Source organism: Ambystoma mexicanum, chromosome 5p (genome assembly GCF_040938575.1).
Source record: "Ambystoma mexicanum isolate Mex_15411 chromosome 5p, UKY_AmexF1_1, whole genome shotgun sequence".
Lineage (NCBI taxonomy): Eukaryota > Metazoa > Chordata > Amphibia > Caudata > Ambystomatidae > Ambystoma > Ambystoma mexicanum.
Genome location: NC_090930.1, coordinates 658663118 through 658679019, shown reverse-complemented (window position 1 = coordinate 658679019; position 15902 = coordinate 658663118). Strand labels below are relative to the sequence as shown.

Sequence of the window (15902 nt, the reverse complement as noted above, 5' to 3'; positions counted from 1 at the left end):
CCCCAAAATATTTGTGCTAGGTTTTTCATTATGTTTTATCTTTTGGTTGGTTGGTTTTCTTTGCACCAGCTCATGATACAATAAAGCTTGTGGCCAAAGTTTTTCCACCTTACCTCTTGTCTGGTCTCCTCATTATTGTACTGTCACTAATGTCACCTGTCACACCCTGCATGGCTCCCCCACACTAAAACACTTCCAGGCATATAGACATGGACCCTCCGGAGGCGGAAGGCCCAGGGGCATAAGATGGGAGGTGGGATTGTTATGGGCCCAGACATGGGCAGCACCTTCCAGGTGCTGCCCCATTAGCATGCAGGTGTTAAGGGTGGGCCACCAGGCCCCCAGTAACAATGGGGACCCAGACTCCTGGGCGCCCAAACTCTGAGAAGGTGACAGGGGCAGGTGACAACAGGTAGTCCCTGCCCCTGACACCTCACATCAAAGACCCCCCTCCCATCCGGACGGATGTGGAGACAAGAGGCCTTTGATGCATCAAAGAGGGGGCTACGCTGCCCTCAGAACAGTTTTGGCCTACATCTTGGGTGGAAGGGCAGCCCTCAGTCATCTGTTTCCCTCGCTCCAGCATTGACTGGAGCTGTGCGAGATTAATTCAAAACCTCCCTTCTTCCCTCTAAATAGACATACTGCCGACTTATGAATAGTGGTTAAATAAGACAGGAAACCATTTTTTTAAACATAAAAAATCAGGGAATAAATCTGACACCAATCAAAAAGATGTATGTTCACAGTTATGCTCAAAGAAAGAAACTATCATATGCCTCATTGGAAATAATTAAGTAACCAAACCTCAGGGGCAGGTTGCCAAACTTGAGTCAAGTTTGATGAAAGGCAGAGCCCATGAATCCAACAATAAGGAGGTAAATGCATAAAATAACCAAAAAGGCAAACGCCTCATAAGGCTAAAAATCAATTAAATAACCGAACCACAAGGAAAGGTTGCCAAACTTGAATTAAGTTTGATGAAAGCCGAAGTCCAGGAATCCACCACTTATGGAAAAGTTAATAACACCCCTCAACTGGCCAAATCCCCAAAAGGGATCATAGAGCAAGATGAATGACTATATATCGAATATGCCTCAAAATGAGGAAAAGAGGCATAAAATCGGGAAAAAGGCAAAATGCCGTTCCTGGATGCATGAGAAAATGAGGAAGGCTATCAGAGGGACAATCCCAAAAAGGGATCATATATCAAAAGGAAAGCTGATATATGCCTCAAAAGGAGGAAAAGATGCATAAAATCAGGGGAAAAGGCAAAATGCGCTCCTGGATGCATGGGAAAATGATAAAGCCTACCAAATGGGCAATCCCAAAAAGGGATTTAATATCAATATTATACCAGGACTGTAAGTTTAAAGAAACTTTGAAGGAAAATGAATGCCGTTTAGGGAAGCAATGGAGTCATCTGTAAATAAAGACTGCCGTTATGAATGGCAATTAAAAAGCAAAGAAGATAAACCGGACACAGCTCACCCGCTGGGTCCACAGAATGTCACAAGTTTTTGTTTGATGGGTGGCAGGGATCAGCCTCGAGTTGACCCTACGTGTGAGTAGGATGCCCGCTCACCTGATCCCCTGTTCCCCAAAATATTTGTGTTATGTTTTTCATTATGTTTTCTTAGTACCCGGCGAGGGCGCAATCAGAATGAAAGACCCATTCTGATTGGCCCTCGCCGAGTCATTACCAGGCCGTGTAAGTCTTTTTTTTTTTTTGTATTCCCTTCCCTTCCCTTTCCATCCTCCCACCCCCCCCACTTACCTTCTTGTTCCTGCGTCCCCGGCGGGGGACGAGGGAAGCCCCCGCTCTACACCTCCACACGGCTGGAGGGGCTTCCCTCATCCCTCGCCGGGATGCAGGTACTTTTTCTTTTTTTTTTTTCTTCCCCCGTCCCACTCCCGCCCTCCTAACCCCACTTACCTTCTTTTTGATCCTTTTTTTCGGGGGCGGACGCGCTGGGAACACAAGTGTTCCCAGCGCGTCCGCTCACGATGGCCACCATGGAAAGGGAAAACGGACTCCGTTTTCCCTTTCCATGGCGGCCATTTTCTTGGTGTTTTTTTTTTCTGTCCCGAAATTCTGCAGCATTTCGGGACAGAAAAAATGCTTTTAGTGCCACGGTCACGCAGATATTGCGGGCCGGGGTACTAATAACAATATGACCCTCGCGGCGGGGGCATTACCGACTCAGGTTATGCCCTTCGTTAAGGCCCTCGCTTCGCTAGAGCCTATAACTATGGGCCCCGGGGCATTACCTGAGTTGGTAATGCCCCCGCCGCTCGGGTCATATTGCTTAATTATTTGGTTGGTTGGTTTTCTTTGCACCATAGCTCATGATACAATAAAGCTTGTGGCCAAAGTTTTTCCACCTTACCCCTTGTCTGGCCTCCTCATTATGGTACTGTCATTAATGTCACCTGTCACACCGTGCATGGCTACCCCACACTAAAACACTTCCAGGCTTACATCCAATATCTCAGAACATACAGTGAATACCCACGATCAGATGAGGCTACCCTTGAATGCAGTCACTTCCTAGTACTCACGGCTTTGCTCTTCTGGCACATGGCTCTGGGTGGGAAACCTTTTAAAGATAAGCATTGACACAGCAAGTAAGTCTGCAGTCTCCGGTGGCGGGTTGTATTCATGACAAGCCTGGGAACGATTTTATCATTTGGCATGTGCAGCCACATATGACCTGGAGACGCTATCCAGTGGCAGGATTAGCTTCAATTGCACAGTCGCATCGCGATAGGCCCTTCCATGGGCCCAATGGACCACATTCCCCAGAATTCAGACTGGCGCTCCAGAGCCCCAGTTGTGTGTCGTTATTCTTATTTTCAGATGCACGTGGTCTGGCTGAGAGGTAAAGAAAATGCCAACTTCAACTAAAAACAGGATAAAAGCAAAGTTCTCGAGTTGGCTTGTATCAGACATGAGGAGCACATGCTGTTGTGTTTTAATTTGCCTTCCAGAATTTACAGTCCTCTGTTTGAAATAGAATAAGCAAAACCACAGGCCTGGGATGCATTTGAAAAAAACCTGAACTTGGTGCGCTGCAGCTCACCACTGATGTGGGCCAAATGGTATGTTCCACAGGGGGTCTGGTGTAATGGTTACATTGATGACGGTGCAGCCCGTACACCCCAAACCTATCCCTCAGGTCCCACACGAGGCCTAATTGTGTTATGCTGGGCAGATGGGCCGGCGCGTGTGCCTCTGCTCTGCGTGTGCCTCTCCTCCCGAATCTGCTAAACATTTGAAGCAGATGGAGACAAACTAAACGCCATAATTCAGCATTTTATTAGATTTACGCTTTAATTTCTTGTTTGTTGGCATCTGGAAGCCAACGCTTGGAAATTTGCTGTTAGAAGAACCCTGGGCAGATGGTTGTTACTTTCATGACATAAACGTTTCGGTTTCTCACACTTCATATGTGTGTGGTTTTCTTGGCAGCCAATCTGCCAAGACCACAGTTTGATGAATCCAATGTGTTGACAGTTTATCGGTTGGGTCCAAAACTGTAGCCCTGGCTGCATGGCAGTGTGGTGGGGTAGCCTGCATTATACAGTGTGGCATTCTGGGGTAGCAAGTCCTACCTCAGTCTGTGGGGTTTTGCCATTGTTCCAACACTCACTCAGATTAGCGAGTGGGACCTCGAGTGAGGCTCATGTGTGGAAGGAAATTGTAGACCACCCTGTTCCAAGATGTCAGCCATATTGAAATGTTTCCCATTTTTGTGGGCATCAGAGTGAACAATGTTTCCAACTGCCCTTGGTTGTTGCCAACATCCTTTCCCTCTCAGACTGTATACTAATCGAACCTTTGTTGCTCCGTGTCGTCTTGCTTCCAAGGCAAGCATGTTGCCGCTGAGCTATCCTCCCGAGACATCCCAGAATTCTGTCAGGTACTATGTTGGCCCTTGGTTTTTTATTTATGTCTAGTTCTATATAAACGCGGGGGGCGCCCCCGAGAGCACCATTTGATATTCCAACAGCAGCTGCATATTCTCAAAAAGTGTGGAAGTAAAAAAATGTGCAGGATGCGCCTTTTGCCCTTGAGCACCTTTAAGAAATTCTCAATGGTGCCCTGCGCATTTCCTGGGGGCTGGGCGGCAGCGTAAACTCTCTGCTGGCCAGGCCCCTTGCACACATTAGTGTCAGAAGCATGCTACAGACACTAATGTATAACAGGTGCCCAGCACCAGCGTTGATGCTGGGAGCGTATTTCACTGAGACGGACCGCTAAAGTATCAGTCATTATGAAATGTTAACAACAAAAAGCATTTCCATCGCTGTCTGGGGTATAGAAAGTGTAAAAGCACTTAATGCATGGCCGTATCAGAAATAGCATGGCGCAACCCCACGCACCTCTGCTCAACAGGCACAGGGGAATGTTTTTAATATCTAGGCATCTCAAAGCAATTCCCGGGGTGTGAATTGCAATGCACAGAAGCGCCCCCCTTGACTGCGCAAAGGGCATCTGTGATGTGTGCATTCAGATGCCGTTTAAGAATAGGCGCAGAGTGTTTTTTTGGCTCAAGTGAAAAAATGTGCATTACATCTTCTGACCAAATTGGAGATGTGGGCACTAGTGTGCTATGATCCCAACAATGCAACACTGACATGTCCTTTGCATATGGCAGATTGCTTTGCTTTTTAGAGCGTGCAGTCTTGCATTCATAATGGCAAACAAGCCTCTACTTTAATTTGTGTTTATTGGCTAAAAATCCATTCCAATTACATTAAAATTCTGCATGACATATCATCTAGAATCCTATGGATTCATCAACACTGTACAATACATGCACAACAACTCCTAAAACATCCATAGCATACCAATTAAAATCCTATACATTCATCTACATTCTGCGGTAAATGCCCAGCAACCCCTAAAACGTACATGCAAGCATAAAAATGAAAAAGAACATAAAAGTAAAAAAGAATAATGGTTAAAACGGGTTTAACCTTCATATTACATTCTAATTTCCGCAACTATAAGCCCAATGAATTCATAAATCTCTCAGTCGCGATTGCCAGAGAGGTGTGATTGCCCCTCAAACAACTTTCCCCAAATGTTCTCTTGTCAAAAAATGGAGTATTTACCTTGTATTTAGAATAAAACATCTCACGGTTTGCAAAGGGTAGAGGACATATCATGATAAGGTGCTCCAAAGTCTCTGTCATTCCAATAACTTTACAAAAACCACAGTCAAAAGCAGATTGAACTATTCTTGTCCACCTCACTAATATTTCTTTAGTCTCATACAGATTCCATCACAACTTAGAAAATTCAGGTCTCATTTTAGGGCGTGGAAAAACTTTCCAATGTTGTTCAATTTCCCCTCTTCTCTTATGCTTGTGTGACAAATAACATGGGACTTCTTTTTTGATGATACAGTTCTGTCAAATTACACCAATCCGATAATCTTAATTTTCTTTTTACCAAATTTGGATTATTTACTAAATCTATCGTAGTTAAAGCCAACTCACATAGAATCAATTCTCCAGCTGTTTTAAAATCATTCAACGTCTTGTTCTCATGCTGACACAGTACTTTACCCAAATCGTAGTACAATGACCGACATTGGCATTTAGTAATTTACGTACAAGAGTAAATTTTCCCCATCTTATAGTCGAAACAATGCTACAAAGGCCCAAGTCAAATAGGATTATTGCTGTGGGCACCGCATTAGGTATGGCTAAAACCCAGAGCCATATCACACTCTCCAATTTAGCCATAAAATCTAAGACCCATTCTGGATATATTTCGATACTATGGCCCTCATTACAACCTTGGCAGAGGACCATGGTGCTGTTAGCACCATGGTCCATGCCGCTAAGGTTACGATTCCGCCATGGTGGATGGCGGAATTACCGCCCCATTCCAAGGTGAGTGGGGCGGTAATTCCCCATTCACCATTTGCCCTTCCCCATTCCCATTTTTGCCACCATAGGGCATAATGGGAATGGGGAAGGCGCTAATTACGGCACCGTAAAATATGGTGCCGTAATTAGCTCCAAAGTCCCTTTGCGGGTTGGATTTTTAGCGCCTGCTAAAAGCAGGCGTTAAACATCAACCCGCAAAGGGACACTTGTAATCAGGCGTTAAGGGTTAACGGCGCCGACGGCGCCGTTAAACCCTTAATGCCTGAGTTGTAATAAGGGCCAATGTGTCAATTTGGGCATTGCAGTGCCTATGTAGAATTCAACCAGCAGAATGATGAAAAAATGACAAAACTTATTTTTGATGTATGTTATCTGAATTATAAGTGAGTTTGAGATACTTCTAAAGTGCTTTTTAAATTTACCCTTATTCACTTGATCCATTATATAGAATCCAAGGTATTTCATTATCATTTATCTTCTCCATTTTTCCCCTTGCAAATACCAACTACTTTTCACAGATGTTCCTCTTCTAGAAAATCTCAATACCTTGGACTTCAGTACATTTATCTTCAGATAGTTTTCTGAATAATTTCCAAATGCATCTAATACCCTTTGCGGTCCCACCTTTGTGCAGTCAATCAGTAAATAGTCGTTCGCACAGGCCAACCAACATATAGGTCTCCTATACTTGGAGCAACTAACTGATGATCTTCCAACGACTCACCCACATCTGACACGTAAAGATTAAATAAACTATGTGGAGGGACACATCCTTGACTTAGTCCACTATCTGTCGGGATTGGTCTGGTCATGGTCTGACTTGAATGGTAGTGGAATCGTGTAATGTAATAATGAGATTCAGAAGGCCGGACGAAATCCCCCATCTATCCAATTTTTTCCAGAGTAATGTATTCTCTGTTAACCAAGTCAAACGCTTGGCTTAAATCAATCATGGCCACATTGATGGTCCTATGTCGCCAACCCTGTACCAATTCTTGGCAGGTTTTTAAGACTAACCCATTCAATTCTGTACCATGTAGCCTTCTGAAACACTGTTGTCATTGCTTCAGTCTTCCAGCACTTTTCACCCAATCCTCAACATGTCTTAAGAGCAACCCAACGATAACTTTGCTATCTGCATCCAATAGGGATAGTGGCCAGTAGTTATTAGGGTGAGTACAAAGACCTTTTTTTTATAAATTGGTATAATGTATGCAGTTTTCTAAATTGTTGGGTACCGTCCTTTTTCTTGGATGTCCTTAAATAAAAGTGATCAAATGAACGCCCAGCATACCAGATTCTCTTTGAAAAGTTTGTTGGACAGATTATTTGGCCCAGGAGTTTTTGAATTGCTAGCATGTCTAATAATATCTAATATTTTCGGCAAAGAGCAGTCAACATCATTTTGTGCCTCATTTTCTGTGTTCCTAATATTGACCGAATAATCCTAAATCCTTTCTCTACAACAGAGGGACACAACAAGTGTCAACCCAGTCTTTTTCCGGCACTTCATTGATCTCTACAGCATTTCTAAATGATGTGAAAGAATTGATCAATGACCAGAAATGACCCATTTCCCTTTGGCTGATACAATCTAACATAATTTGTGAATCTAGGCACTGCAGCCTACTTCTTTGCCCTGTAGTCCAATTTTTATAATTCTATGTGATTTTAGCAACCATTCTTCTTTTCTCAGGCTCCGAATTGGTAGAGGACTTTATACACCTTCCTGCTCTTCTCTTTTCTTATTGTGTGTGTGCAATCACTTCATCATAACTATGGGTGTTCAAGGTATCCTTTCCAAAATAGGCTGAAAATCAAGTTTGAGATATCGCCAAATTAGAATTCATAGTTTCATTCAAGCCATCTACAGAGAGCAGTCCCATTTTAAATTGAAGGCCTGAGTTATCCATAACATTACAGATTTTAGCATTGAACCTATTAATTGCTTCCTTATTCCATGTCACCCTATTTCCCCCCGGGGTGACATCCAATCCCTCTACATATCTGTCTCCAGCAGATACAATTCTACAATTCATAACACAGCCTCATATACAATGGTCACTTCATGATGCATCGGTTGCGTATAATTGATCACATTTCCCAAACAAGTATTTGTCCATGAAAATATTATCTAATGTCAATTGTGCAGCTCCTCTGAACAATGTATGTTTTTCCTCTTTGGCACTCTGAGTAGAACCATTCACTTTCAACAAATCATGTACATTCATAAAATTAAGCCATTTCTCACCCCTTTTCAATTTCATTTTTGTGTTAGGATTCATAGACATCTCTTTTCTTACTATAACCGGACCACAAGTACAATTCAAGTCGCCCACAATGATTATGTGCCCAGTTTTCCTATTTCGTCTCCATTTAACAATAATGACACTCAATTTCACTAAAAGTTTATCCAAGGGCCTAATCTTCTCATGCCAAAAGATGTTTATAAACAATAACCAAACGAGTTCCCCTAAATTCTCCCATCTAAACTCAATCACCAAAGCACCTGTAATAGAAACAAACACTTTCGTGTCATTTATTCCACAACCCAAGTTTATTAAGGAAATCGGGCCCACCCCTGGTTGCTGCATGAAAAAAGACTGCATAGCCATCCATACATAGTGCGTTGGTTAACCAATGTTATTGTAGGCATACAATTTGATCTTTTCTTAGAATCTAAATCAATTCACTATTTTTAAATAAAGCACTATGGTCTCTTGAATTCCATGATAATATTCTAAATACATTCTTTATCGCTACATATGAGACTTATGTACCCCATCCCCCGCTTATTGTTAATTGCTCGGGACAGCCAGGACCAGTCCGGGTCAATCCCTACTGCCAGATCTTCGTTATTTGAGAAAATCACTCTACGATTGTAGTCATCTCTAATCTCCCAAGATACAGTAATTTCGTTAAACCTAAAGGAGGAGTTTGGGGTTTTGGTATCATATTTGCCATTTTTATTTTCTCGTACGCTTATATTGCTGTTAATATTTAAATGATTCCGTAGTCCCAAGTCACGGTCGACTTTGGTTATACTCTGAGCCTCTTCATATAAGTTAAAGCCAAAATATGTATAACTGGATCTTTCTCATAAAATAACGTTGGTCACCAAGTTAGATTTTAAATGAATCGTTACTCTATCGGTACGGCCTGGGTGACAACAAAACTCGTCACGCTCTACGTGTTTTTTGCTTAATCTGTACAAGTTTGGAATCTCCTTCAATATCATAAGGATTGCTGAATGATTCAAAATAAGAAGTTTGTCTTCTTTATATAAACTCTCTATAGTAAGCAGCCTATTCTGATACATGTTTGTTCTACCCCTCTGGTTAGACTTTACCACTTCCTGGCGAACCTATTTTGGGCCATGGAGGGTTATCCGTTCTTCCTCCCCACTCTCTGCTCCATGCACACCCCTCAGTATACTGAATACTTTGGGTTTGCAGTGTCCCTTTCTTAGATACTCTAAAGGGTTATATGGTTTAGACATAGCGCACATCTTATCATGAAGAGTGTCCTCCTCCCTCACATTATTAACCAAAACCCTTTGATTTGCTAATGAACATAAAGACTTGTCCGAATGTACTTCCTCCATTCCTACACTTTTCAATATCGAAGGCTATTCATTCTCTTGCCTCTGAAAAGTTACTGCAAACGTGTTGCTGGATGAAGGGGGATCTGCCCCCTTACGCCTCATGTCGCTTTCTTCATCTTTTTGCACAGCAATTCTCTGTCTTAAACCGTTTGGGGATTTTTCCACAGTGTTACAAATAGCAATTATTACTTGATTTCCCGGATTTTGCATCCTTGAGTGCGGCCTCTCATTTGCAAAATTACTTTGTAAGTCCACAGTGTCTGTTTGTACCGAAACTTCAATTATCTGTCTCTTTGGGATAGCCTAGGCATGGCTGTGGCCATTGTTTGTATTCCTATTGTAGAGTGAATAGCTTTTTCCTGTTCAACTAGCTTATACGCTTTAGGTCTCATTTCAATTGACTCCGTCACTTCAATTTCCATCAAATCTGCTGATTCTGAAAAACTGTCCACTATGACCCTTAATAGGGACCTAGCCCCCTCAGGATGTGGTATTTTTTGCACTTTTTTTATAGCAAATGTTTCCTTTATGGTTAGGTCGTGGAGGAATTTTCTCGACAACCTTCGATTAATTTTGGATGACTTACAGTTTTTGGTTTTTTTGGACGACTGTGGCTCAATATTATTGCGTTTTCTGGAGGCTTTTTGGCATGGTGGCAGCTCCACACCCGTGGGCCCAGAATGTAACCCTTAATTCTGTGATCCATTGGCTTTCTCCACATGAGCCTCCATGTCATCGTTTTTGCTATGGTCCATGAGTTTTGCAGGATTTCTATTGCCTGGCATAGGTCAGATTTGCCCCCTTGCTGGGATTGAAATTTGAAGAAAAAAAAAGCTTTTAAGTCCGCTTCATTCGTTGCAATTTCCATTTTTTCATTAATTGCCGCCAACTCAATGGAATGATGTTGCAACTGCTGTTTGATTTGTTCATACAAACAAGCAAAGGATGCCAGAGCATAATTCAATGCAAAAACTGCTTTTTCTGCACTTGTTGCTTGATCTTGTGTAACATTTATTGAATGATTAATTGGTAGCTCTTATGTTTCCTTCTAGGCGTAGACGCGTAGGAAGTAACAGAAGTGTCAAACACTAATGCACTTTCATCAAAATTAAGTATAGTCGATAAGGAATTATTTGTTTTATTTCAATTTTTTGGCCTGTTTGGCCACACCTCCTTGTTCGCCCCGGGAGGATTATCCAAGATATTAGCCACTTCGTCAACACTAAGTGACGATATCAAAACATCATCATTGGAGCCCGCAGCATACTTTGCCGTGGGTACTTGTTAATGGGTTATGGGCTCCTCCCCCTGCTTATCGTGGCTCTGCAGATTACACAAATTGGAAATTTTGATAAGTGAATTAGGCAAAAGTATGTTTTGTGCCATTTCGAACATCTGTTCGGCTATTGTAGCATCAGTGTGTTTAGACAAGCTATGCAGAGAATACATAATCAGTTGATTATTGGAAGCAATGGTTCAATTTACCCTGAGAAGTTTCAACAAACCAAGGGCACTATCATGCAGTTCCAAAATACAAAACTCCAAACACACAGCGACGAGCAATGCACGTGCGTTCCGACTTTGTGGAGTTTTTATCTGGACTCTATTCCTTGCAGCTATGAAAATATAAAGCAGGGTACCAGATGGCTTTTTGCTCTGAACTCTGTGCCAGTAATACCTCTCCCAAACACACAGCGACGGACACCGTGCGCGCTCTGTACCTGTGTGGAGTTTTTATCTGGACTCCGCGACACACACCGCACACAGAGCATCTACAAGAATCAGATTGAAAAACCTTTGGTGGTTGAACATCTCACGGCTGATTGGTATTCAACAATTTGCAATATTTTAATTCTGTCTGTTTCCATCTTAAAGTAATGTAATGTAATGTAAAGTGGTCTTGTATAGTGCCTTTCAGCCAATAATGTTGGCCTCCCTGCACATGGATCTGTAAAACAGGAGGGCTGGGTATGTTAGTGAGATAGTGGGGAGGCATATGCAGAAACCTTTGGTATTGATAGATGCAGGTCAGAAGTATTCAATCCCTGTGTGCCGATATGAAAACCTCTATGTTGTTTGTGGTTGATACCAACCGGGAAGGTTAGCCACATGGGTAGCCCATGGATTGTGGAGTGCAATAATTGACTGCATGGTTGTTAATATAATATGGATAGGGTCCGAATCTGTTAAATACAAAAGACCTGTGGGTCCTCTGAAGGAGTGTGGGAGGTAATATAAAATGTAAATTAATCTGTGATAAACCAGTGGAAAGCAAATATTGATATACTCATGCCTCTAACAGCATCTATGCAACCAAGAACAAAGCTTGCTACAATGTATCAGGAAAATGCTAATTGTCCTGTTATGGTTTGACGTAGAAACAAATTGGCTGGTATCTTCACTGTATGAGTTATTTTCAGATGTTAACATGGAGTGGGGTTGGAGTTGTCAATAAGAGTAAACCATATTATATAGTCAATTAAAATAAGACCACTTACCAACATTGTCTGGGAACATAACACTCGCAAATGCAGCATTTAAACCACACAAAATCAACTTTCCAGAAAAAAAGAACATTTGTGAAAGTTCTGTTTTTTAATTCCTGGGAAGCCTGAAAAGTGAATGGAGGACTATGCTATATATTGACAACAACTGTTCTAATAAGATTGCCTGGAGACTGCCAGTGGGTGGTAGCGTTGCACAGTACCAATTAACATAACATAACATAAAACATTAAGCATGGCCAAGCCAATTTACACAGGAAAACATAAAAAGGCTAACATGAGATAGAAAAAAGAGCAAAATGCTAAATATAGGATTGAAACAAACACTTTTGTAAAATAAATATGGATGGCAGAAAATTAAGTAGCGTTCTGGCAAAATCTTCAATGTTATGCTTTGCTTTTTAGAACCTTCCCATACAGAGTGTTTCCTTTTGTGATGTTATTTACTGTAACACACTTCTAAGTTGCCATATGCTGCTTGTCCAGGGCAGTTATTATAAGTTGCATTCTGTTACTTGCACCAAAATGCCTGTCTAGCCATGTAAGAACACATATCATGCTCACTTTATCATGGACGGATTCCCATTATAAATTCAATGCCACAGCAAAACATTGCTGGACTGGCTGCACCAAAATGCCAATCCAGCCATGTAATAACACTTATGGTGCTTGTTTTATTGTAAAAAGGCCAGTAAAAAAAGCCATTCCACAATAAGAAAAAGTGAGACTGGCTGCACCAAAATGCCAGTCTAGCCAGGTAATAACACTTATCATGCTTGCTTTATCATGGATGTCCAAAATAAAGTGCCATACCACAGTAATAGCTAGACAGGAGCACCAAAATGCCAGTTACAGACATTATAACACTTACCATGCTTACTTTACCAAAGATACCGAGAATAAATGCCATGCCACAGTTAGGAACAGCTAGACTGGTTGCATTAAAATCCCAGTCTAGCCATGTAATAACACATATCATGCTTGTTTTAATCATAGATGCCAAGTAAAAAATGCCATGCTACAGTAATAAATGGCTAGACAAGCTATACCCACGTGCCAGTCTAGCCAGGTAATAACACTAATCATGCTTGCTTTATCATAGGTGCCCAGTAACAAATGTCATGCCATGGTAAGAAATGGCTAGCCTGTATACACCCACATGCCTGTCAAGCCAGATAATAACACTTACCATGCTTGCTTTATCATAGATGCCCAGTAACAAATGTCTAAACTAGGGGCACCAAAATGCCAGTCTAGCCACGTAATTACACATATCATTCTTTACTTGATTGTGCATGGATGCACATTAAAAATGCCGTAGTGATGTTAAAACCAACAATGAAATGTTTTTTTTTAAAAAAAGGGGAATTAGCGCAAAAATAGTACTTGTACACCCACCCACAAAAATCTGTTTGTCCTCAGCGGCATGCCCAGCACAAACACACATGCACACACATTCACAGACATTCACTCATGCATGTACACACACCATTCACTCACGCACCCAGCCACCCATAGCTAATCAACTCACTCATTCACACGCACACACATAATACATAACACACCCTTGCATGTATAATATAATTATATAATATACGCACACATACATGCAAACATATATCAGAAAAATGCAACACCATTACACGCATGCACACACTTACAAAAAAAATATCATTTTTTTCCTACCTGCTATGCAGCAGAGGGACTCCTCCCCCGCAGGCTTCCGGCTCCCGCGCTTTGCGCCAACAGCAACCAGGAAGCAGCAAGAGCACCCGTTTCCTTGTTTCTGACATGCACAGTGGGGCCGGAGCACCTCCATCCAGTGCCACAAGCGTGCAGGCACTCTGATTTCAGAAAGAAATGATTTAATCTGAAGTTGGCACCCCTCCCGCCCCCCGGACATGGTGCGGCAGGGCTTCCTGCGCTACCGGCCTGCAGGGGGTGGGGGTCCTGCTATGCCAGTGCCGCTATCACAACTATAGCTGCATCTTAAATGGAAATGTGCGTATTGGCTGCAGAGGCTACAGAGTGAGTGAGGAAACAAGTGGGCAATTGTATGAAAAAGCAAATAAGTGAGTGAGCAAACAGACACTCAAGTAACTGAGAAAGAGTGTGTGTGCACAAGTTGATCAAAGGGTGAGAGAACGATTGAAAGAATGCGAAAACGAGGAAGCACTGACACCCGAGAGTGCATGCGAAAGAAAGTCAGAGCATGAGCCGTGTGACTGACTGAGCAAGCAAATACACAAGAATCTGGGAGAGTGAGTGGGCTTTAAAACAAGTGAGTGCTACTGAGTTGCTTGTTGGCGCTTAGTTGCACTGACTGACAAAACATCTGTTACTGTTATTATCAAGACGGCATAAGTTACATTCTATTCTTGTTCTTACATATTAAGTAACACCACTCTGCCTTCACCAATATTTTAGGATCACGCCGACATGAAGGGTTCCACGGGGAGACGTAGTTTAATAGGCACATGGTCAGCTGAAGCCAGGATTTCTGACTTGCAATTGTGGCTTCCCTTCAGAACCACGCGATGTATTCCTGGGCAAATGGCGCTCCCCCCTGTGCCCTAGTTAATCATATGAGGAGCACTTAAAATGGTTTCATAAAAACAGGAGTGGGGGGGGGCAGTATGGCAACTTCCCATCAGATAAGACACTCGCAAACCTCTCGTGGAAACAGAAAGCGACGGTGGTGGTCGTGCATCAGCCAGACATCTGCCAAGCTCAGCGCCAGGATCGCCCCCCAGAAATGAGAGCGAATGTCCGGAGCCTGGAGCACGGGAGGATGCGAGAGGTGGTGACATCGCGCCCTCAAGATATATCACCGGTCCAGAATCATAAACAAACACCGGCATGAGCTGCTCCTACCTGCGCTGGGTGAAGGGGGGCTCCTGCGCGCGGTCACACCAGTCAGCGAGGACTTCATTTACAGGGAACCAGCGGCGCGGGGACGGGCAGCGGACAGAGAGAGCGGGAACGGCGGCGCGGGGATGGACGCTGCCTGTCAGCGAGCGGAGGAGCTGCCGCTCGCTGCCTGCCTTGTTTACTCTCCCCCCAGGAATCTGAAGGGGCGGCAGCAGCCGCCGTTGGCTAAATCGCATCTTTGTCTCTCTTAAATTCCATCTCCCCCAGACCTGCGTTAACTTACAAGTGCACGGCGTGCATGTAAGGACAGAGGCGGTGGTATCGCGGCAGACACACCGCCCCCAGCTCCCGGGGATCCCCCCACGCCATCGGCCTTTCCGAAACAACCTCCAACTCGGGGGTCCCCGTGTTGTGAGGTAAAAAACACCGCACGCACTATCGAATAACAATCGCGTGTGTTTCTCTATCGAAGCCTACAAGCATTTTGTCCCAAAAGCACCACGAACACTCCAAATGTGTGTGGGGTTATTCTCTCATACCAAAGGTTGAAAGGGTCATATCAGAAAATACGTTCCCCTCTTTGCTGATGCATTTAATCATGGATTATTTGTGCCTTCACAAAAAAAGAAATATAAGAAAACATGGAGACAATAATTGCTGTACCTCCTGGGTTTGAATATCAACACACAACCCTAGGCGCGGACAGGGCAATGTTTACCACGCGGGGTATAATCTGGCAGTGCTGCCAACGGAATGCTTGCATGCGGTTTTGCAATGGAATGGAAGCAATCCAAATTCCAAATAGCAGTCTTTAATATTAAAGTAACGCCAATACCCAGTATGAGTGTATTATGGAAGACCGGCGCTTTTACAGTGCTACGTGCAGTGGAGTTCGGTTCACAGCGCGAATGGGGACTGAGGGGCGGGTAAGGGGTACATAAGAAAGGAAGCCCAGGAGGTTATAAGAAGGAAGGAGAAAAGGAGAGGCCCCGATGGGAACTTTCTCTGCATCATAGGAT

General features: G+C 43.1%; 1 protein-coding gene across 4 annotated transcripts in view; it reads right to left on the bottom strand.

Annotated features, from left to right (window-relative positions):
• Window positions 1-15902, bottom strand: part of DRP2 (dystrophin related protein 2) — a 1496582-nt gene that overhangs the window by 702022 nt on the left and 778658 nt on the right. Inside the window, exon 1 of one of the 4 annotated variants that reach the window (XM_069613023.1) lies at window positions 14887-15201. The exons of 2 other annotated variants lie outside the window; for them this stretch is intronic. The gene's annotated coding sequence lies outside the window, so the exon portion shown is untranslated. Of the gene's footprint in view, window positions 1-13698; window positions 14854-14886; window positions 15202-15902 lie in introns of those variants that run through there. One more of the 4 variants, XM_069613024.1, reaches the window with a different exon arrangement.